This window comes from Pteronotus mesoamericanus, unplaced genomic scaffold (assembly GCF_021234165.1).
Source record: "Pteronotus mesoamericanus isolate MK-2021 breed Mesoamerican mustached bat unplaced genomic scaffold, CSHL_Meso_final contig_101, whole genome shotgun sequence".
Classification (NCBI taxonomy): domain Eukaryota; kingdom Metazoa; phylum Chordata; class Mammalia; order Chiroptera; family Mormoopidae; genus Pteronotus; species Pteronotus mesoamericanus.
The window spans coordinates 18,805,848-18,830,848 of record NW_026555001.1 but is presented as its reverse complement, the minus strand read 5'-3'; positions in this window follow the sequence as shown (position 1 = coordinate 18,830,848).

Sequence of the window (25,001 nt, the reverse complement as noted above, 5' to 3'; positions counted from 1 at the left end):
GTGAAGACTTCCAAGTGAGCAATCTGTTTAAAGAAGATAGTGGAATCACTTAAGGGGGAACAGAGGATATGTTGGGGGGGGGGGGGGGGGGACAAGAGCAGGTAAATCTTGAAAAATGTCATTTAGTGAGATTGCAGAGGCCCTTCATTACCAACATAAAAGGAAGGATCATTCGGATTAAGCGGAAGAGATTTGGTCACCATGCACGGCCACAGGCAGTTTCAGAATTGACCTCAATAAATGAATGAAAAGAAGATTAGTTTCAGGGAATATCAGAACATTAGTTTCTGAATAAAGACTTTGGAAGAGTCAGCAATGAATTGACTTCAATGAGAGTTTTATTCATTTCTAATGCAATGACCAGGAAGCTGATTGAAAAAAGTTTACCTCTACCTTCTATCTGTTAGTTATTAAAACATTTGGGTGCAAAAAGCCAGCATTCTATGTAATCTTGGGTCATATATGGATCATGGTTGGAGCCCAAGCTTACTCTATGTGTGACACTTTCATGGGGACTATGAGAGAGGGCTATCTAACCAATCATGTGGCAAGTGATGAGTCAGAGGCCACTCAGTTTGTGCTGGTCAAACTCTAATCATTAACTTAGTTCACACTTAAGAATACAAGAGAAAACAAGTATGATATGAACAATGGAAAATAGCACTTAAATGCTAATGTATTAGAATTGTTTATCCAGAGGTTATCCAATAATATTTATCAAGAATGTTCATAAATTTACTCAGAGATTATGAGCAACCGATGAGCCTCCTCTGAGAATAGTTAAGTGGGGGGAAAAGATATTAAAAGTGAGGAACCAAATTTTAAACTGCATATTTGCTTCTTCCATAGATTTATGCATTCAATAAATATTTATTGAGTGCCTACAATATAGTAAGTGCCATTTTGGGTACTGAGCATACAGAAATGAACAGGAGTCTCTGCCTCCATGGAGTTTTTATTCTAGAAGGGGACACAGATAATAAGAAACAAACCACAAAGGCATGTAGTGTTATGTCAAGGAATGTTAAATTCCTGGAGGCAACATTAAGCAGAGCAGGAGGATGAATAGTTTTAGAGGTGTTTTGTTAAATAAGGGAGTCAAGGGAAGGCTGTATAACATTTAGAAAGAACAAGATCCAAGACAGAAAGATGGCCCTGAAAATATCAGCGAAAAGATTATTACAGGCAGAAGGCTTAACAAATACAAAGGTCTTAAAACAGGATCATGTTTACTGAAGTGAAGGAGGAGAGAATAGCCCATGAATCTAGAGCAGAGTGGTTGAGAAAATGGTTAATAAGTCTGGAGAGTAGTTAGAGGCCTAAATATAGGGCATTGGTTAATGCTAAGGACCTTGAATTTGAATCAAAATATGATAGGAAATCTTAGGGAGCTATTCTGAAGAAGGGCATCAATTGAATTTTTTCAGAGGGTTATTCTCTTTTTATGAAAAATAGGCTGAAAACTATGAATGTAGGGAAACAGGTTAAGATATTATTGCTATAATCTATATAAAAGTTTGTAGAAACTTGAAAATGGTGGTAACTATGGGTACGGTGAAAAGTGATGAGTTTGAGAGTAGATTTTGAAGACTAGCAGGATGGATTGAATGCTGGGAGAGTGAGACAAAGCAACCAAGGACAATAATCTAAAGTTTTTGGCTTGAAAAGTTGAGTAAATGTTGGCACCATGTCCCAGAGGGTACCCTGGAGGAGGGGCACTCTGGGCCTCGGGATGGAACTGAAAAGTTTGTTATGGAAATGTTCTGTTTGAGACGGCTGTAAACATTTAAGTGGTTATACTGAGTGGGTATTTGATTATAGGTTTGGAGTTCCTTAAAGGTCTAGGTTTGAAAGAACATTTTAAGGGCCTTCAGCAATTAGATGGTTATTTAAAACAATGGGGCTGTTTGGAGAACTTGTCTGAAGTGTGTACAGATTACAGGACTCAACCTGAGGCATTCTAGTGATCAAGTTGCAAAATGAAGAGCAATCAGCACTGCTGTGTAGTATTCACTGTGATAAATGAATATATAAATATTTATCTATTTCATTGATAATGGACATTTTTTAGTTGTTTCTAGTATCTGGCTCTTCAAAAAATGCTCCATTGTACTTTTCTTGTACACAGTTTCTGATATACATATACTACTTTCTCTTGGGTAAACAGAAATAAGATTTATTAACCATAAGATTCGTCCCTTTTCAACTGTGTTTGGTAACATACTGTATTTCGAATCAGTTGTGCTAATTTATACCCCCTCCAGCAGTATATAATGGTTCTTACCACTTTAAACCCTTGTTGCCCTGGCTAGTGTGGCTCAGTGGATTGAGTGTCAGGCTGCAAAGCAAAGGGTCATTGGTTCAATTCCCAGTTAGGACACATGTGTGGGTTGCAGGCCAGATCCCCAGTAAGGGGCTCATGAGAGGCAACCACACATTGATGTTTTTCTCCCTCTTTTTCTCTTTCTCACTCCCTTCCCCTCCCTCTAAAAATAAATAAATAAATAAAATCTTAAAAAAAAAAAACAAAAAACAACCTTGCCAACACTTGGAATTCTTGGGCTTTAAATTTTTTTTTTTCATTTTGTGGGTGTGAAATAGTAATTCAATAGGATGTAACTTGCATTTCCTCTGTTATTAATTATGTTAAGAAACCTTTCATATCTTTATATCCCATTCAGGTTTTCTATTTTGTGATGCTTGCTTTTTTCCCCCTCTTTTTACTCTTGAGCTGTTTGCCTGTAAGAATTTCTTCCATGGCAGTATCTATCTCATTATAAACTAGTCTGTCCCCTACAACTTCTAAGCACAATGAGATAGCAGGTTTGACATAATCTCACACTGGAAAGAATGACACTGGAAGATTTTGCTTTGCTGTTTTATATTATTAATTGGGAGAGTTCCAATTCTGAGAAAGAGAGAAATAAGGCATAAGCACTCACCCACACTTATTGACTTCACAGGCCCTAAGTGCCTCATGTACTGACCGAGTAGATTGACTACAAGATTACAGCTTTCAGTTGTCTTGTAGTTCATCACTCCAAATGATGTCATCCCCAGTGCAGGACTGACAGGCACTCATGTCCAGCTTCAGTTCTATATCCCAATCCATTAGTATTGGCTTGAGGTCAGCTCTTTGAATACAAGATCAATTCTAATATAGTTACATTGACTGCTCTGTCTATCAGGGAGTAGATAGAAAGTTGAGGGGAATCAATATATTCCAAACAACAAATCAGAAAATACGTAGTGTATATGAACCAGTTAACATGCATGGATTGTTCTGTGCTAGGCATTGATTCGAATATAGGTAGTACAGAAATAATGTGTTAGCATCCATATCAGAAAGCCAAAATAGAAATCAACTCCTCATGCCATGCCTTTAGCTGAATAGAAAATGATACAATTCTTGGCCTTGTACTCAGAAATCTTATGCTTTCTGTGCTTGTATTACCACTGCATGCTCAGCCATGTCTTCTCTGTATGTGTTTCTGTCTGCTCTAATTTGCTTGTCCTGCAAGATGTGCTTATTTGCACATATTTTTCAGGCTCCACAAGTAGCACCCCTTTGCATCTCAACTCCATTGTCACCATAACATTTTCTTCTCATGTCTTTTCTGACTATAAAACCCATACTCTAGCTGAAGATCTGCCTAAATCTATCTCTTCTATTATGCTGTTAACTCCATTGTTCTGAGAGGCCCTCAAACTGCCCACATCCTCTAGCACTCACTCCCATTGGCACTAATTTAGAGACTTACCATGTCTTCCTATCATGACTAGTTTCCTGTCTGTCTTTTCTCCCCAACAAGATAATGATGCCTGAAGATGAGACTGTCTGTGGGGCATCAATATATGCCCCATCCATACAGCACATTTCTGGCTTATAAGTAGATGCTTAATTACAACTGATTCATTAGTACAGACATGTATCTGCACTCCTACCTCTTGTTCATGTCATGATAATTAAATTTGACCAGTGTCCTCTAGGATCCTGTCCTCCTTTTAACCTGAGGCACTATGTGAAGCAATTTTTACACTTTTGTCCTGTTCTTTCACCCATCCTGAGTCAGTTTTATCTGTAAGGGGAGCACCTGCTATTAAACAAAGAAAAATCAAGTTAAACTATCAAATTTAGTAACGTTGGCTGAAATATGTGGGCTAATGGGCACCCTATTCCTTTCTAAGCTCTATTGGCACACCCTGGTATCTCAGAAACTCTAGCTTCTTGTTCCTGAATCCATCCTAGAGATTTAAAATTATTCTAAAGATGAGACAATCATGTTCTCATAGAGTCTGAAACTGTGTTTAAGCCCAATACTTATGAAGATGATAATTATTCGTAAACATTGTTGTTAAAAACTCTTATATAAGTGTTACTATTCACAAAGCGCAATTCTCAGCGCTTCATTGATATTAAATCATTTACTTTGTATAAAAATTCTTTGAGGTAGATACTATTATTCTGTTGAATAGTCTCCCTAAGCTGCTCTACATCCTGTGTCTTCCGTTCTTTACCTTTGTTCAGGACCCAGGGACCTGACCTTACCAACCAGGATCTTTGCCCTCTGGCTCATCATTGAACCCAGCCAGTGGAAGATGCCAGCAATAAATGCGAGATTGAGAAGACCAAAAGTTCCAGATTTTTACATCTTCAGTTTCCTTTCTGCCAGGCTGTGTTTTGATAGTGGACACCTGTCTCTATCAGAGTCCACAACTTCATAGCCAGCCCAATCCTACAGCAATAACTCTCCTAAGATTCTTTAACCAGTCTCTCTCCTTGCCCTTTAGACCTATGAAGGGTAAAGTTTTTATTATCAGAATACTTTCCTATCCTTTACTAGTTTCCTTTAAGTCTACTTACACCTTTGTAAATGTTCCTTGTGTTAAACTCTCTAAAACTGTCTCTTTGGAGTACAACAGGACCTTGAATAATGTCCTTTGTTCGACGTTGTTTCTTTATAATGTTGATGAGAAAAAATGTCCCTCCCCCCCGGGGCCACTGTTCTGTATGGAGTTTGCATGTTCCCCCCATGTCTGCATGGTTATTTTCCCTGGTTACTCTGTTTCCTCCCACATCTCAAAGACGTGCCCTTTAGGTGAACCGGCATGTCTAAACTGCCCCAGTCTGAGTGAGAGTGGGTTTGTTAGAATGTGCCCCCAGACAGAAGGGTGTCCTGTCTAGGGCAGGGTCCCACTTTGTGCCCTGAGATCCCAAGATAGGCTCTGGCCACTCATGACCATGAACTGGACTAAGCAGGTTGGAAAAGATTCTTACTTATACTTATTAATCTTATTTATATGTATGAATAGTCACATTTATTTCAATGTTTAATATCAACTCTGTATTGTGTCTTTATTTAGAAGTGTGGTGATATTTTTGTGACTAGATATATGCTCTGGAACTTAACTCTTATTTATATCAAATAGCCTATGGTAATATTGGCTTCATTAGACATTGTTTCACTTAAAGTCACAGTTTTCACAAACATATTGATGATATTATGTGAAGACTTACTATATAGCATCTTACTGCCTGGACCCCAACCCTTACGAATAAGGAAACTGAGGCATGATGCTATGAAGTTAATATTGAAAGTCATATATCTAGTAAGTAGCACAGTTGGGATTCAAATCTTAGGTCCCTGGTTCCACAATTTGTGTTCTTACCACTATGGTATGTTGTGTTTGGATCTTCAAATTTAGCCAGACAACTATTTCTTAACACTCTTGCAGGCCCCTAATTTCTTCTTGCCAACTAAGACCAGGAGGAAAAGGCCTCTTTCTTTTCTAGGAGAGAAGGTTCATCAGATCAATTTCAGAAAGAATGTGGGCAGAATTAAGCATGGAAAAAAATAGTATTGCATTTGCCCATAGTTTTCACATAATCTTCTAAGTTTACATGTTGTCTATTTTGCATTTAAATAGTAGAGATAGGCAGGGATTTAAGAAAAACTAGAAGTAGTATAAATTTAAAAACAAGGGAATGGTAGTAACAAAGAACTACAGTGTGAAATTAAAATTCCAACTCCATACTTCAAAAACTCAAGCTAGTTTCTTTCCCCAAACTAAAACCAGTAGTGAGGTTGAATCTTAATGCAAAAAGGGAATTTGGAAAGGAAACTCCCATAAAATTATCCAAGGTGGCTGATGAAATATTCCACTCAAATTCTACAATCTCTCAGCCAGTGATTCTTCCTATAATTTACCATGAAGACAATATTGTTTTAATGCCACTATATATTAAATGCCTACTATACGCGAAGCACTTTACCTACTCATTATTGTTAAATGTCTCCTCACTTTTGAAAGACATATTCTATTAGTTCTATTTATTAGGTAGAGAATAGAGGATCATACTGATTCCACTATTTTCTCAGAATCAAAACATCAGTGGAGAACCAAGATTCAAACTCAGGTATACTCTGAATATTGTGTATGTGTTTTTTAAAATTATTATTGTACTCAAAGGTATAGAGTTACGCAATTCACAACTCAATGTTTTGGGAAAGGTGAAAACCACCTTGAATTCCACTTAAGATTTTCCCAGTTCTGCATTTTGACTGACTTTTGAGATAATGCACATTCAATAAAATACATTTATTTTCTTTTTATAGTTCTCTGAATGTGGCTACAGATGAGGTAAAAATATAGTTCCATGTATACAGTTGGAATTTTTACACCTCATAGCTGAAATAATTGTAACTTGTTAGCTCTGTCTAGCTCTGTCAGCTGCAGAATATACTTGAGTTGTTGCAAGGTACAGGTCTCTGAAATCCTGTATAAGTCTGATGACTCATGTTCTCTTCCTGGTGACTTTTAAGATTATGTAAGAAAGGGAAACCTCAATTTTAGATCCAGCTCCTCTCATACTACTCTTTTTTCTTTTCTTCCCCCATCCTTGGCAATGTGCTCAACAGTAAATCAAGTACTTTATTTAAAATCAATCTTTAAAAAAAAATGTATGGTTAGTGGTTAGGTAGATGTAAGCCACAAATGTCTATAATAATTATTCAGTTTTGCACGAGTGCCATAGATATAACCACAGGATCTGTACATGGGTTTTCTTTGCTACGTTCAATTTTCTACCCAGAGGTAGAGAGATTGCAGGCTTGTGTTGTTGTAGGAAGTGCTGCTAACTGTGTTTACAAAAATGGTTGAGAAAACCCATGTCTGTCTGACAGCTTTTTACCACATCAATTATAAATGCATTTTCCCTTGGGTGGTATTATCTCTCGCCCAAGGAATTTTCCACTGTCCTGGAGCATTTGCTGAGGAGAATTGATTAGGAAGGCGGCTTCCCAGTAGACGGAGAGAAACTGCAAATGCTTCTGTTTGTTGATGCTGCTGCCCTCCTAGCATAAGTATTGCAAGATTGTGAACAATTATAGCCGAAAATTCAAGCAGAAGCTGCTATGATAGGATTGGCAGTTCACCCCTGTGGAGCGGAACAGACCCAGATTTCTGCAACATGAATATATCTACCTGGGCAAAGTGATCTTTGCTGGTAAGGAAAGTACAAATGTCAGCCATCTGTAGGGATAGGAGGAAGACACATGTTTTGTTTGGGGTGGCCTGGAAGTATTTGGGTTGGCCATACTAAAGAGTTTTTCTCTGGTCATGTTTGTATAGATCCAGTTTTCTTTTCTTATCCTTTCTTTTCTTTTCTTTTCTCTTCTTTTCTTTTCTTTTGAACTATAATTATGGGGGGTATTAAGTATAAATTAGTTATTAGAAAGATGAGTTTATATTAAAATATTTTAAGCAATTCTGGATATATTTTCCAAGACCTTTTATTTATAAATGTGACATAAACTTTTTAGATCAATATATTTATTTATTATATATGCTCACTTTTTATAACATAAAATTTTGTCATTTTTTATTCTAAAGTTAGGCAATTACATCCTATTCTTCTTTTCAGTGTTATTTTATATTGAAATTGAATGGTAAAATTTTAAGAACATTTTCTCTAACATCTGGTTCAGGATCAATATATAGGAAGTATTCAATTAATTAAGCAATGAAAAGAAAAACAGAGCTTAAGTTGATATATTTATTTGAGAAAGTAAATAATCACATGAAGCTGACAAGATCAGGCATGTTCAAGGTGGTATCCCGTAGACTAACAGTAGCCAGAGGTAGGGGGAGGTAACAGAGGAAAAAAGGGGAAGGGTTAAGTCAAGGAACACGTATGAAGGACCCAAGAACAAAGACAATGCGGGGGGACTGAAGGTGGGAAGTGGAGGGTGGGTAGGACAGGGGAGAGTGTTGGGGACAAAAAGCGGACAATTGCAATTGAACAACAATAAAAAAAAATGAACCACAAGAAGCAAAAGTCTTAAAATGTCCAACTTTTTGACTTTTTAAAATCTGACTACACATTTCTGTTTAGGAAATATATTAAAACTGTGCTGTTCAACACAGTAGCCGCAAGCCACACTGAGTATTAGAAAACTGGCTAGTCTGACTGAGATGTAGTATAAGCATGAAATACATGGCGGAATTTTAAGATAATATAAAAAAAGATAGTGGGGTATCTCTTTAATAATTTTAGTTTATGTAAAAATAAAATATTTTAATATATCAGATGAAATGAAACATATTATTATAATTAAGTCCACCTATTTCTTTTTACCTTTCTAATGTTCCTACTAGGAAATTTTAGGTTATGCATGTAGCTCACATTTGTGCCTTGTATTTTATTTCTATCAGACAGATGTTCTAAAAAGAAGAAAGAACTACATGCATTTCTAGATGTCTATTATTACATGGCTTATGATGCAGGGACTTTTGTATACAATTGACATATTTCTTGAGAGAATGGCTGTGAATCCTGTGATATATATGTGATTCAGTGGTAAGCAAGTGATAGAAATGGTAATGATGGAGACTAGAGCAGTATATAGAATATATTATTAGAAATAAGTGAAAAAGTAGAAAAATAAATTCCATATACAGTAAGTGCAAAAACTTTGTAAGAATATGATTTTTGAACAGAAAAAAAGGAAGACAATAAGAAAAATAAAATTTTGATAAAGGAAGTAAGATTTTGAAAGAATTGCTTTTCTTCTTCAAAATCTCCCTGTTGGTATTATACTATCTTTTCATGATTAAGACAACTAGGATAAAGAGATGAAACTGACACAAAAAGGTGTTGTGGTCACCTCTTAGTCTTCTGTATGATGTCCTGTTAAGAGTGTTTAAGTACCTTGCAAACCTGGGTAGCCAATCATCATTGCCCTTTGCTGCCAAGGAGCAATCAGTGCTTCTGGTGGGGGAATGTAGTTAAAATATGGTTCACCCTAAAGATTTACGATGGGATTTAAACTTGTGCTACTGCACAACTACATCAGAGTAGTTTGAATTTTACACAAAACCACACGCACACATGCACACGCACACTTACACTCACAAAGGAACCAATTCAATTCAAACACTAAAGAAAAAAAATAAAAGGTCTCATACCATCTTTTCCGGTCCAAACTTTATATTTTTACCATTATCTCCACCATTAGGCCCCCATTATCCCATATGTTTATTATTTGACAGTAGCCTTCTAACTGAACTTCCTGTTTCCATTCTCCCCATCCCTCCAGCTTTAGGCATTGCACAAGATAGTTTTTCTAAAAAGCATCTTGGCTCTATTGATTAGGGAAAAAAATTAAACCCTAAATAAACAACCATTTTCATACCTATAGATTAAAAATCAGTTGTCTTTATATATTGGGTTGGCCAAAAAGTCTATTTTTTTTTTCTGTACAATGGCTATAGAAGTACTTAGTTCTCTTTAACTTAATTTGAAACAGTTTGTTAGATTGTATTGTGACAGCTGTCATGTCAGCAAGCATTTAAAAAAATGTTATCAAAAACGTTTTAGTTTGATATAGTCTTCTTTTTTTCTTTTGTTTCCCTTGCCTGGGGAGGTATATCCAGTAAGATATTGCTACTAGCAATGTCTGAGATTTGGCTGCCGATGCTTTCTTCAACAACTTTCATGGTTTCAAGTCTAACATTTAAGTATTTGATTCAGTTTGAATTTATTCTTGTGGTATAAAAGGTGGTTTAGTTTGATTTTTCTGCATGTATTTGTCCAGTTTTCCCAACTTCATTTATTGAATAAATTATCTTTAGCCCATTGTATGTGCTTGCTTCCACTGTTGAATATTAACTGACTATAAAGATGTGGCCTCTCTATTCTGTTTTTATGCCAGTACAATTCTGTTTTGATTACTATATCTTTATAGTATAATCTGATGTTAGGTAGTGTGATTCCTCCAACTTTGCTCTTCTTTCTCAGGATTGCTGTTGCTATGTGGGGCTTTTTGTGGTTCCATACAAATTTTTAAAATATTTGTTCTAGTTCTGTGAAATATATCATTGGATTCTTGATAGGAATTGCATTTAATCTATAGCTTGCTTTGGGTAGTATGGCATTTTAATGAGACTCTAATGAACAAACTGAACTAACAAAGAAAATGGGGACAGATTCATAGAGAGTAGGATGACAGCTTTGGGGGGAGATTAGGGGATGGAGGGATTGATCAAAAGGCAAAAGGACTCATGGACATGGACAACAGTGTGATGTTTGCTGAGGGAGGGGGTACACTGGGACTAAAGAGTAATGGGAAGTACAATAAAGATTAAATCAAAATAAAAACAAAAAAATTTATCAAAATTGGTGAATTTTTGTGCTGCCATTTTAATATTGAAGATGGAAGAAAATGTGTGGTATTTTTTGGCATATTGTGCTTTATTGTTTCAAGAAAGGTAAAAACTCAACTAAAATGCAAAACAAAACAAAACAAAACAAAAAACCCAAAAGAGTTGTATAGTGTTTGGAGAAGGTGCTGTGACTGACTAAATGTGTCAAACATGGTCTGCAAAGTTTCTTATACTATTGGCATTTTGATCAAATAATTCTTCACTGTGGGGCTGTCTTAGGCATTGGAAGATGTTTACCAGCACCCCTGGCCTCTACTCACTAGAAGCCAACAGTGGGAGATAGATGACACATGATGAAAAAGAAAAATGTGTCTTATCTTATGGAAAAAACTAAACGGAATTTTTGGCCAACCCAGTAGGTCTTTATTCAATATCAGCCCTCATGTTCTCTCTCACCTTGACTACACATAGATTTTAATCTCCAGCTAACCTGGTCTAATTATACTAGCCTAAGTAATTTCTGGTCTCCATCAATCAACACAGTATTCATCTTTGAAGACCTAGCCCTGCTATCACCTTTTGATAAAGTATTTCAGGTACTACATGTCAGTAATTTGGACAGATATACTGGTTGGCCAAAATTTTCGTCTGTTTTTCTCCATAAAATAAAAGACACATTTTTCATTTTCACCAATAACTTTATTGATTTAGATATTTTGAGTATACCAGCTATCTCCAGTGTGGTATAACATTGATTATTCTCAATTAATGTCTTCATTTGATTGCTATCAACTCCAACTAGTCTACCCAACCATGGAGCATTGTCCAGCAAGAAATTTTCAGCATGAAATTTCACAAATCACTTTTGACATGTTCAATCAGTCACACCACCTTCTCCATATACTGCACAAATCATTTTTTGTGTGTTTCAGTTGCTTTTCTATATTTCTTGGATAATAAAGCATAATATGCCAAAAATATTGCATATTTTCTTTTATCTTCAATATTAAAATGACTATGGAAAAAAATTCACCAATTTTGATATATTTTTTAAATGCATGCTGATAGGATAGCTGCCACAATACAATCTAACAAATTTCTTTCAAGTGAAGTTAAAGACCACTAAGCACTACTACAGCCATATCATAAGAAAAACCAAATGAACTTTTTGGCTGACCCAATACAAAACTGAGGTACCTAACTTGAATACTTGGACTATATCTGTTGTCACTGAAATCTATTCAAGTTTTCATGATAGAAACAGGAACTCAAAACTTTATGCTGCTTCTCCTTTATCCTTTTAACAAAACACAATTTTTTATTGGTTTTACTCTCTAACTAGTTCTTCATCTCTCTTCCTTTTCTCCAGTGTAGGCCCACCTGGTCTGAACTTGTTCCACCAGCCAAACCACTCTTCACATAACTCCTCAGGCATTATTTCAAGAACACAAATCTAATTATTCACTCCCCTTTTTGAAGGCCTTTACTTACTCTAAATTATTATCAGGGCAACATTATAGTGGTTTACAAAGCTCTCCCTCTGTTGTTGGCCTTATCTCTCTAGCAACATCTCTCAGTATTTATTATTTAAGGGTCCAACAATGCCAACCTGTTTGTTTGTTTCAACATACAGCACCTGGTTTTTAGGTTTTCTGTCTTTTCTCCTGATTTTCTCTATGCTTCTTGGACCAGTGCCTCCCCTACTACATATAAGCCAATCACATTATCTCTTCTTTTCCTGAAATTAAAAGGAGTATGGTTTTCTCTAGGAAATGATTAGAAAATCAGTTCCCATTGATATTGACAGTTGGTTTCACTTCACTTCCTCTATTCTCTCTACTGCCATGTATTTTAGACATACAGTTATCCATTCATTTTTGCAATTTTTCAAAAATGTTTGTCCCTCTCAGCAGATAGTGAATGTCTTGAGAACAGAAAATATATTTTATCCAAATAAAAGGATAAAGGAGAAGCAGCATGAAGTTTTGAGTTCCTGTTTCTATCATGAAAACTTGAATAGATTTCAGTGACAACAGATATAGCACAAAGTATTCAAGTTAGGTACCTCAGTTTTGTATTGGGTCAGCCAAAAAGTTCATTTGGTTTTTCTCATGATATGGCTGTAGTAGTGCTTAGTGGTCTTTAACTTCATTTGAAAGAAATTTGTTAGATTGTATTGTGGCAGCTATCATATCTGTGTACATTTAAAGAAATATATCAAATTGGTGAATTTTTCTGTAGTCATTGTACTATTAATAATTAATAATATCTTTAATCAAGATTTGGATAAAATATATTGTAATATGGTGGGAACTTGATACCAGTTTGTGGAATAAACTAGCAAAGAAATCCAGATTAGCTCATTGCACATAAAATAGTTATAATAGCAAGAGTTTAATCCATTTTTAATTGTATTACTGCCAGTAAACAAACTCATATTTATTTAATCTAAGGGTTCTATTCTGTTCCTACCAAAATATTAGTGTGAAGGTAAATAATTCTTCCTAGAGACACAAAGAGGGAAGGAGTGGGCAGGCAGATGTCACCTTGACTAGTTGGGCTCCTTTCAAGTTTATAAAATCAGCCAGTTACAGCTTACAAAGGTGAATCCAGGTCCAGGTAAATGTTAGTATTAGGTATTTGAGTTTTGCAAGAAAAATATTTTCCATTGGGTTGTTCCTTTTAAATACCATGACCAGAAGTGTCCACAGGGAAATCAAAGTACTGTGTTTGCCTTCACTTCTCCTTATATGTACTATCTATTCCAGCATTATGACATTGAACTTCTTTTGTTTAGCAAGTATGGATTTCCTAAGGGGTTTTGAAGTACTTTTTGAAATACTAGGGAAATAAAATTTCATGTTATACAATTAATTGGATAACAATTTATGTTGAATTTACAAAACCCATGTGAAGGTATTTTTAAAAATCTGGCCACATTTGCATATATTGTACCTCTTATACAACTTATTGTAATAGATATTGGAAATAAATGTTACTCTAAAACAACTAAGTGATACACTAAGACCTGGTTCTAAGTGATGATGAAGTATGTCAAAAGAAAAAACATATATCTTATCAAATAAAAATGTGTTTACACGATAATTTAAAAAGCTACATGAAATGACAAGTTTTGATAGCTTAATAATTTCTTCTGTAATTCTCTGTGAAGGAAGAGGACAACTCAAGTTTTACCAAATTAAAAAAGTGAAATAATTATTGAAAATATTGCTACATTAAACCCATGTGAAGGTTTTGTAAACAAAACCCCATGGGTTTTGTAAATTCATTATCCAAACAAAAACCCATGGGTTTTGTAAATTCATTTAATTTTTATTTATTTTATTTTTTTCAAATTATAAGAGGAAGTTTATTTAGAAAGTCACAGAGGTAGTAGCAGTGAGCCAGCTCGGCTGCTTAGGTTCAGGAAAGAAGTTACAGATGCAGAAGGGTCCTTGGAGCTTAGGGGAGAGAAAGGCAAAGGCAACAGGTAGCTGGGGAGAGGGAGGAGGGGGACAGCATACCAAGCATTCATTTTTTAAAAGGATTCATACAACTTAACACTAAAAAAATCCAATTAAAAATGGGCAGAGGACCTAAATAGACATTTCCCCGATGAGGGTATACAGATAACCAGCAGGTATATGAAAAAATACTCCACATCAGTAATAGCCAGAGAAATGCAAACTGGAACTTCAATGAGATATTACCTCACACCTGTCAGAATAGGTCAGAATAGGTCATCGATATATCAGCAAACAATATGTGTTGGTGCAGGTGTGGAGATAAGAAAACCCTTATGCATTGTTGGTAGAATGGAAAATTGGTGCAGCTACCCTGGAAAATAGTATGAAGTTTCCTCAAAAATTAAAAGAAAAATAGAACTACCTTATGACCTAGAAATTCCACTTCTGGGTATTTATCTTAAGAAATCCAAAAACACCAATTCAAAAAAATTTATATGCATACCTATGTTCATTGCAGCATTATTTACAATAGATAAGATATGAAAGCAACTAAAGTGCTCATCAATAGATGACCGCGTAAAGAAGATGTCTTACATATATAATAGAATATCACTCAGCCATTAAAAAAAAATGAGAGCTATCATTCGCGGTGACACGGGTGGATCTAGAGGGTATTAGGCTAAGTGAAGTAAGGCAGACAGAGAAAGACAAATGCCATATGACTTCACTTAAATGTGGAACGTGAAGAACAAAATAAATATACAAACAGAACAGAAAGAGACTCATAGATAGAGAACAGACTGATAATTGCCAGATGGGAAGGGGCTTGGGGAGCTGGGTGAAAATGGTGTAGGGATTGAAAAGTATAGATTGGTAGTTAACAAAATAGTCACGAGGATGTAAAGTATAGAATAGGGAATACGGTCAGTAATATTGTTATAACTATGTATGGTGCTGGGTGGGTATTAGACTTATCAGGGGATCACTTCATAAGTTATATAAATGTCTAACCACTATACTGTGTACCTGAAACTAATATAAAATAATATTGAATGTCAACTGTAAATGATAAATAAAAAATAAATGAAAAAGAAGTTCCTTGTGAAGTCTGTGACCCTTTATTTCAAAAATGAGCTTCCTACAGCCGTTCTTGATTTTGTGTTTCTCTCAATAGCTTTTACATTAATTAGTTAAAAACATCTAAAAAGCTAGTATTATCACGGTAATGTGCTTAACTGTAAGAGCTGTAAGAATACACACAAAATCAAAGAATCCTCTAGGATGAATGAGGCAAGGTTTCAGTGCTCACATTCAGTAAAATCACAGTCAATTCTGGAGACTAGTTTTGAGGCCACACTCTACCAAGTTGTCTCTGAAGGGCAGTCAATGAGTAAAGCCTGATTTCCTCTGTAATTAAAGATGTTACCAGAAGAGAAGAAGCCATTTAGAATCATAGGTCCGCACCTCCCACTGACACACTTAAAAACGGGAGGTGGTATGGTGAGGGAGGGAAACAGCAAAATAATTTTAAGGTCTTCTCTTGCCAAGCTGGGCGGGTGGCAACCACAGGCTCTCTAAAGGATTGTCTCCACAGCCCCTGGTTCTCTGCAGAGGGCCCGATGCACAGCAAGGAGCAAAGGCCACCGTTCTGGCCCGTAGCCACTCTCTACTCTAATACCATCAGATGGCTGTGACTCAGCCTTTACTCTGCAGCTGATGGCCGAATAATCCAAGTGTAATTAAAAGTCGTGTTCAGAAAACAAAAAGAAATCCCTGCAGAGTGGTTTCCAGGAGGAAGGCTATCAGGCATCCACACAGGAGGCTGAACACCAAGCCAGAAATGAGCCGGGGAAGAAAAGGAGGCTGGAAAAAGGGGGGAGCACAGACCGGGCAAGCTGCGGACCCGCGCTCCAAAAGCAATGGCTGTGCACAGCTGATTAGCCCACCTGAAAGTGACGGGAAAGAAAAATAAGAAAAATCCTTGCCTTGGACCCGAAACAAGAGAAAGGTCCTAAACTCATTAGCATCAGCAAGCCAAGAGGCTTTGTTCACACACGAATTTAGCAGAGAGAATTACGGAATAATGACCGTCGATGGTAAACAGACTTAATGCCTGCTTGTAACTCTGGCACCCCACATCCAGTTCTTCTCCTGTGGACAAAAGAGGAGGGATGTGCTGAAATTTCTGGTGTCAACAGAAAGGCTTGGCTGGACTTTCTCTACAGGGCACAAGGAACTAGTGAAGCAATGAAAAATTATAAAATGGTAAAATATTTTTGACAGGTAAAACCCTTTGGAAAAAAACAGAAATTCTCCCTTCATCATGGCAAGTCTCTGTGATTTAGGCAATGAAAAAAAATGTTAAATGTGCACTCCATGAAAATTGTACTACTTGAGTCTCCTTGTTGGGCAGGTTTGTAACTAAATACACAAAGAAGGCTCTTCTATATTTACACTTTTTTTCCCCTGGATTATCTCAATTTGGCAGAAGACATGATTGCTTAATGAAATATGTATGCTAGAGGGGGAGAGGTAAATTTCCCTCTGTATAAGTGGAGCGAGTCTCTAAAATTCCTTTCTGACTGTCTGATCCCTGCCTGTTGAACAGTAGAAGGGTATTATTTGGGTAATGCAGAAGCCCACCAAAAGACTGAACTGTTCTGTGAAGAGTGCAAGAAACAGGTGTTTTGGATCTTACAACTGCTGCTTTTAAATATTTAGAGAGCTCCTAGGAATAATCTACATAAAACGATTTTTTTGTCCAATGCTGTTTCAATTCAAAAAGCTGGATTAATTGGTGCCACATATGGAGCATGTGTTTGGGGTGGTCTGGCTTAAAATAGAGACTTTGTGGCATTCACAACATTCACATTGCAGGAGAAAGTGCTCTTGAAGATCTCAAAAATATCAATGAACTCCAGAGTAGCTGAAAGTGAGGCTCAAGGAGAGGTTCTGTGACTATCAGCCAGGACGGAAGAATCATACATAATGAAATACTCTGTACAGGAAAAAAAAAGCAAACAGTCAACTCTAAACCAGAAGTCACAAGCACAGGTATTTTAAATCACAAGCAAGGATGTGAGACGTAGCTGCTTCTCCATATGAGCAACTGCAGTGTGAGTGTCTGCCAGCTTGCTTGGGTTTTAAACAATACTTAAAAGTCGAAAGAAATCTTAGGAGGAGCATACGTTTTAGAGCAACTGTAGAGTTGCTTGTTTTTTTCCTTCAAAAATATATTGAATGGCTCTGGTACAGGTAGCTAGCTCCTGATTTTTGTCTGACAGATGAATACAGATGTTTCCTTGGGAGGCAATAACATGCAGCAGTTAGAAATGATAATTATGAAGTAAAAGAAATCTAGAACATAATCTCAGTTCTGCCTTTCTATCCCTGAACTCCACTTGCTTCATTTACAAGTGGAAAGGATCATCATCGAACCTATGTTAAGAACTATTATAAGTAATAGGCCCTGGGTGGTGTGGCTCAGTGGATTGAGTGCTGGCCTGTGAACCAAAGGGCTGCCGGTTTGATACCCGGTCAGAACACATGCCTAGGCTGTGAGCCATTCCCCCAGTAGGCAACCACACATTGATATTTCTCTCCTTCTCTTTCTCCCTCCCTTCCCCTCTCTAAAAATAAATAAATAAAATCTTTAAAAAAAAAGTATTATAGGGAATAAATGAGATAATGTTTGTCTCTTATTTAACACAGCACCTAGCATAAGTGTTGAAAAATCACACAATAAAGTAAAAATTTTTGAAAGCAATAAATTATGGCTGGTGTTTTATTTAGTGAACCACTTTAGAGACTCCCAGTGACTGATATTGAGTAAAAGGTTTCTTTGACAAGGGGAACTTGGTGATTATAAAGTCTTATCACTCCATGAGGAATAGATCAGAGCAGCTGCTGTTATTATAAGGACACCCAAGCTCTCAGCAGACCAGGGTGTTCATGGAGGCATATCTTGTACCCTTATATTAGTACATCTTAAAACCTTCTCTTGTGTGTCCCTAGATTTCTCAGGATGGTAAATCACAGATGGTTCTATGTAGAGGTAGAAAGTGTAGAAAGTAAAATAAAAAACAAAACTATGACCTTTCATGAGTCAGTTAAGTTTCATGCTGGAGGGACAGATTGTGCTTCTGTAAAATTTCAAATATTTGTAAAAGCACTTACATTGGCTATAGCCAAGAGGAGATACCTTTTTTGTTTACCTTACTTCTCAGCAGTTGGAAGTCAGTTTTACCTAAAATAAAACTTCAAAAAAAAAACTTAAACTATAGAATTATTTTAGAGATTAGTTCTGTTCAAAAATTTCAAAGTTGAGGTGGATTTCTACAAGTAATACATTCGAAACTTTTCTGATGCTCATTCATATAACATCAATGAAGTGGACTGTGCCGAAGATTGCTTAATTGACCCAAGGACAAAAAAGAAAAACATTGGGGCATCAATTCACCTGAAGGGTAATAAAGAATCCTCTTGTCCCTTGTAGAAAGCCTACTTTGATCTGCATTGTGAGCCATGGGGACTTACAGTCTTTGCTTATTCTTTCCTTTGTAAATCAGAGCCTTCAGCATTTGTTGGAATCAAAACAGAAAGCCAGACAATGCTAGATGTCAAAGATGGCATCTCATTGAAATTTACTTCTGAGCAATAAAATGGTTTATATTCTGTTTATTTTGTACAGTTTGGGCTAATCCACCCCTTCTCAGGAAAAAGGCATTTATTTAGCATTAAAAGTGAAAAGCATATGTTTGTGGAGATTTTTATAGTCAATATACATGAAGAAAATATATTTCCAATGCAAAAATAAGTTGTGTGTGGGGGGGAAGTGCTTACATGTGTCTACACACATTTTTTTTCTGTTAAGGAATTTCATAGATTTTTATCAAGTTTTAAAAAAAATATTATTGAATAACTGATCTGCAGGGAAACTCTTCTGGGTTACTAAAAATAATAGAATAAATGAGTATATAAGTACAGGAAGTTTAGATTTTCAAAGCTATTAGAGCTGTAATTAATCTTTTAAATGTTCTTATTAAAAGAAGGGAAGAGAGAGTGAAGAGGTTCTCTTTGCTGAAGTTGCTTAGAAAATGTCAAGGGTTGGGGCCATCTGCGTCTAAAATCTCAATCAAATGAAACCAATCAACTTCCTCTAAAGAAAAGGCATCCCCCTCCCACTCAGGCTACATTTGAAATTGAAAATAGGTCCTTCATTAATCAGAAACACAGAATTACCTAAAATTATTAAAATGTAGAATGAAATTCAGTACATCTGGGGTGGAGCCTGAGATTCTGCATTTTTAACAAGTTCCCAGATGAAACCACTGCTGCTGCTCTGTCAGACACTGAATAGCCATGCCTCTGGCTGATGATAAATGCTGTGGTGAGCAAAGAAAAGGCTGCATGGGGTTTTATCTGACTTGCTAATTTGTCTTGCTTTGGCACTTGGTTGACTTTCGCTTGTCACCTATACCCTAGGGCAAGCATCATTGCCTTAAATCTACATTATTTTCACTGTCTACTGACTTAACTGTTCTCCCTGCCTCCATTCTGTCTTCCTCCCCAAAATTATTATTACTAGTAATGGTATTGTTATTGTTATACTATTATTCATGCTATCAGGTATTCTTTTAAACACTTCATAAGCATTGTCTCATTAATTCCTTCTGTTGCCACATTAGTCATCTGCCAAAATATTATTCTAATATTACTCTCATGTGACAAACCTTCTGGCAACTCCAAAAGTCATCTTAGGATGGATTCGGATTTCTCCCCCCTGGACTCCCCCATGTCACCATCATTGCTCTAGAATCAAAACTTTCCAGGTGAGGTAAATCTCTACTTTGCATGATTTTGTATTAAAGTAAACTCAAACCTACCCTCAGTTAGTTGGTAGACAATCACCTTTTGATAATCTATACTACATGTCTAGAATGTTATTATTGTTTCCATAGTTGACATGTAGGGCTTTAAAATTTTGATAATCCTCTATGCTAGCTAAGACTACCAAGCTTTAATATGTCTGGATTATTTGGTGTTTAAGAGTAAATGTTAATAGTAAAAAGATCCTAAGAACTCTCAAAGGGAAAGCGAGAGGGGATCTAGTGGGACCAAGGGTAAATTGGAAGGTGCATTCTAATTTTTCTGTTAATTGATGTAGGTGATTACACTGTTAGGTTAGGAATATCCTAAAAATTGTAAAGGGATATAGTTTTCATAAGCTGTGGATTTCTAGGGGAAAAGTGTACATCCTCACAAATACTAATATCAGCACTATCCATGATAGCAAAAGGTGGGGGGGGGGAACCTCACCAATCAAGTGATAAATAGGTAAACAAAATGTGGTGCATCCAAACAATGGAATTATATTCAGTTCTGAACGAGAACATAGTTATGGATGCACAAAACAGCATGGATTAAACTTGAAAACTTTATGGATAAGTGAAAATGGCCAGGCACAAAAGACCTCACTGTATAATATCATTTATACAAGAAATTTGGAATAGACAACTCTATAGAGACAGAAGGCAGAGTAGTGGTTTCCAGAAGCTGAGGGGAAGGAGGAGTAAGGAGTGGAATTTTCTTTTGAGGTGATAAAATATTTTGAAACTGGATACAGGTGGTAGTTTTACAACATTCTAAATACAATACATGTCACTGAATTATACATCTTAAAATGGTTAAAGTGATGATTTTTGTATTATCCAAATTTTACCCGATTTACAAAAATATACATGTTTGAGACGGGTGAGGTATCATATTGTCTATTTCTCCCTGGATTCACTGGTCTCATGAGGGTACTAAAATCTCTCTTAACGGCCAGCAGATTGGCCTTCTTTTCCTTAAATTTCCATCCAGGTCCCAAGGGACCTAAAGGGCTATGAGGGAGCCCCTGGCACAAACTGTCAGTTCCTTCATGCTAATCCTACCAATTCAGACCGACTGCCTAGAGTTCTGGCTCCTTCACAATGTGTTATCGTGGCTTGACCTTACTGAACTTAGCTCCCCAAATTTTACCTCTGTTGTATATGGATAAATCATATGAATGCATAACCATGAATTTCACCTCCATATTTTTCCTGATATTATTAACCCCCGCTGAAATACTCCACTGTCCCCATTAGACACATCCTACCCATTTTCTAAGACCTAGCAAAATTTGCTTCAGTACTTATCACCAACATTTTGTGGTAGATCTTTTTGCTTTCTGAAGTGGTGAGTTATATTCAACTCTCATATCTCCATTATTTGTTGCCTTGTCTTCTCTGCTAGTTCATAAGAATCGAGAATTGAAATAATCTGTTTCAATGGGACTTAGATAAGACTGTAGGTCACTGATCTCAAAACAGTTTAGTTGTTTCCAAGAAAGTTTTGCACAGAAAAGATAAGCTATAAGCTAATAAATAATTTTACAGGTTATTTCAGGAACTTCCCACAGATCAATATGTAAGGGATGCCTAGGAAATAGCTTACTTATTAACCAGTTTACTGATCAAGATTCAAAGACTCACTTCAAGAGCTCCACTCTGTTGTGTCTGCCATATGTACCAATTATATGACAAATTATATCCAACTCCAATCAATTTTCCCACCTTTAAAGATCTGTCTTAACCAATTGAACTCAGACCCTAAAGCTCTATGAATACATAAATTCTGGTTTCCCCAGTTCAGGCATTGTTGAAACTCTACCAAAATGGTTTTCTTCCTTAATGCAGTAAATCTTAAAGAGGTTTAGTTTTCCTTAACTAGCTACTTTCTAGTAACAATTTGGAGGAGTTCAACATTTTAAAGTATGAACAGGGCTTCTTTATATTCAATTTAGCCACTGAACCCTGGTGGATACAAAGGGATGAATTTCATAGAGAAAAAAAGAGTGGAAGGCACAGCTTATGTGTAAAGTTTTGGGAGAAAGGAAGAAGGAAAGGAAGGGAGGAAGGAAGGAAAGGAGGAAGGAAGGAGGGAGGGAGGGAGGAAGGAAGGAAAGAAAGAGGGAAAGAAAAGAAAGAAAGGAGGAGGAGAAAGAAAGAAAGAAAGAAAGAAAGAAAGAAAGAAAGAAAGAAAGAAAGAAAGAAAGAAAGAAAGAAAGAAAGAAAGAGAGAAAAAGAAAAGGAGAGGAGAGGAAGGGAAGGAAGAAAGGAAAGAAGAAAGAAAGAAGGAAATAAGAGTCCTGGGTGTCATTTCATGCAGAAATCCCATGATGTGAGCCACTATGATGCAAACAGCATGTGTTATTAAGACCTGAGGTCTGGGATGAATCTAATTGTGAGTCAGAGCTTCTCTTTTAATTATACACATAATTATTAGCCAACCTCTGTGACATACATACATTTTCTAATAGAAAAATATTTTCCCCTTAATTTTAAGGTAATTCTTCTTAAATTGAAGCAGAACTCTCATAGCCAGGTTCCATATAATACCTCCTGAAGCTGCAATAGAGGCAACTCTTATTCTGTTCTCTCTGTGGGAGAAGGGGGTTGAAGTGATTGAACAACTACTGGTACCTAGATAGAATTCTATAGAGTGAGTTCATCTCTCCATTAACATGCTTAGCACTGATTATTCCCAATCACATTCTTGTGCATTACAGGTGATAACCACAAGGGTTGTTCATTACATATGACCTGAAAATTAAGGAAAAAATGAAGGCTTATAAATAAGGGAAATACCATTGAGTCAGAAACTGATGCCTCTGGGGAACAAAAAACCCTATAAACCCTGAATGGAAAAAGCCCTTATGTTATCAGGAAAACCATAGAATTATTACTACAGGGCAAATTATAAAGCATACCCCATTGCAGTATTAGTGGAGAAGTTTCTTTTTAAGCATAGACTAAATCCTAACTGCAAAAGCAGTAACAAAAGAGAGATAACCTTCTGAACCAATACTTGCTATTGACTTTACCCTAGCTTACTTCTCAACCTTTGGATTTCCCGACATCCTAGAATATTACAGAATTTCTGGAAAAGTTCATTCCCAGTTCTTTTTTCTACTTACTAATTATGTAGCCAAGAAATTCTCCCTAAAAGAGTTGCTTAAAAATCTTTCTTCTTCCCAGGGCTCAAGAATAGTGGGTTTCTGTCCACATTATTCAGGCTCTGTATGGGCTCTACAACAGCTGTGCTTTCTTCTATTGTGAAGCATGGTACCCCAAATCCACAAACAGTGACTGGTACCAGCACTTTGGGAAGATAGTGAAACTTTAATACTTGGTCACAAGTTAAATAATAAATCAATAGATAATAAAATGAAAATATGCAAATTTACTTTTAAAATGTTTCTAGGCTAATTAAATCATATTATAGGAGTAAATGAATACATTAACATATCTAGGAAAGGCTATATTGGCCAGGAGTAGTGGTCCCATGAAAGGTTAACAGAAGGACGGTAGTCAGTGAGGCCAATGTTGCCCCTGTGAATTGAGGTGGGTTCTGGAGAAAACGTTCAAGTCCCACTGGGAAGACCTTCTCCAGAACTACGAAAAGTCTCCTTCAAGACAATTTAGCCAAAGACTCTGCTGTGAGGTTTTGTAACACACTATACAATAGTTACATGATTGTAATCTGACTTCCCATGTAAGCCTTCCTACCACAAGAAACATGATTTCTGACTTCTCTGCTCTGTGACCATCTTATTTCTCAGTACATATTAATAACTTTCTTGTTCAGATAAGTCTCCAACGATTTCTTATCACTATATCTGTAAGATAGAACTGTCCCCACGTGACAATAAAACCAGAGTTCTGGGACTGCAAAAGTGAGAACCATTCTGTTCAATTCACTATGCCACTCTATTTAAAATTATTGTATACCACCGCTATCCTCCCCAATAACATTACTCTCCTCAGGCATTTTCTTCTTTCCTCACTTACGTTGTAGAGGAAATAGAAACCACTAGATAAGACTCCCTCATCTTCTCAATTCAAAACCCACAAACTCAACTCCTCTATATCATTATTCATGTTACCTTCTCTCTCTGCTTTGGTCTTTCTTTCTCACTATCCATGCAGATTAAATATAGATGCAGATGTAAACATGCATGTGTATCAATCTTCTTCTCTAAGAGTATGTATATTCTTCTATTGTGCTTTGAATTCCATTTCTTCCCTTTTAAATGTCTTCTTGATGTTGCCAATTTTTCATTCAACACACATATAGGAAATGTTTACGATATTCCACATACTATTCAGCAGCACAGATCTCCTCTTATCCTCATCATAACCTTTCAAGGTTGGCATCCCTTGTATGAATTTTGCAGAGAAGGAAATAGTCTCAATAAGGTTAAGGAGAATACTAGATGGTAAGTGGCAAGGCTGAGATTTGAAACCATGTTATTGTTACTCCCAAAATATTTTTCTTGTTCATTTATTTTCTGTGTTGTTTCTTTCCTCTGTTAGAACACAAGCTCTATAAGCACTGTGTTTTTGTCTCTATTGTGAAGCATGGGATCCCCAAATCCTCAAACAGTGACTGGTACATAGTATATACTCAATTAATAGTAGGTGAATACATTCAAGAATAAATCAATGAATTCCCTTTCTACTCCCCTTTGTTCATTATAGTTTGATGGTCTCACCTTCCTGTGTCAATGATTTGTGATTAACCTTTTTCTTGGAATTCTAACTTGGCCAAAATATGGCTTACTGTTTTTATTCCTAGGTTTTTTCTTGGCTTATTTCTAATTATTCCTTTTGAAATTATTCTTTCTTGAAAGGCTCTGGCTATTTCTGGAACATCCTATGCAGAAGGCTGAGGGAGAGCATCAGCCTCTACATGACCTTGTTGTTTCAAACATCCTCAGGCCAAAATTAATTTATATTTTGCCTTATGGGCACATGTTACCCTAGTTTTCTATATTCATAGCTT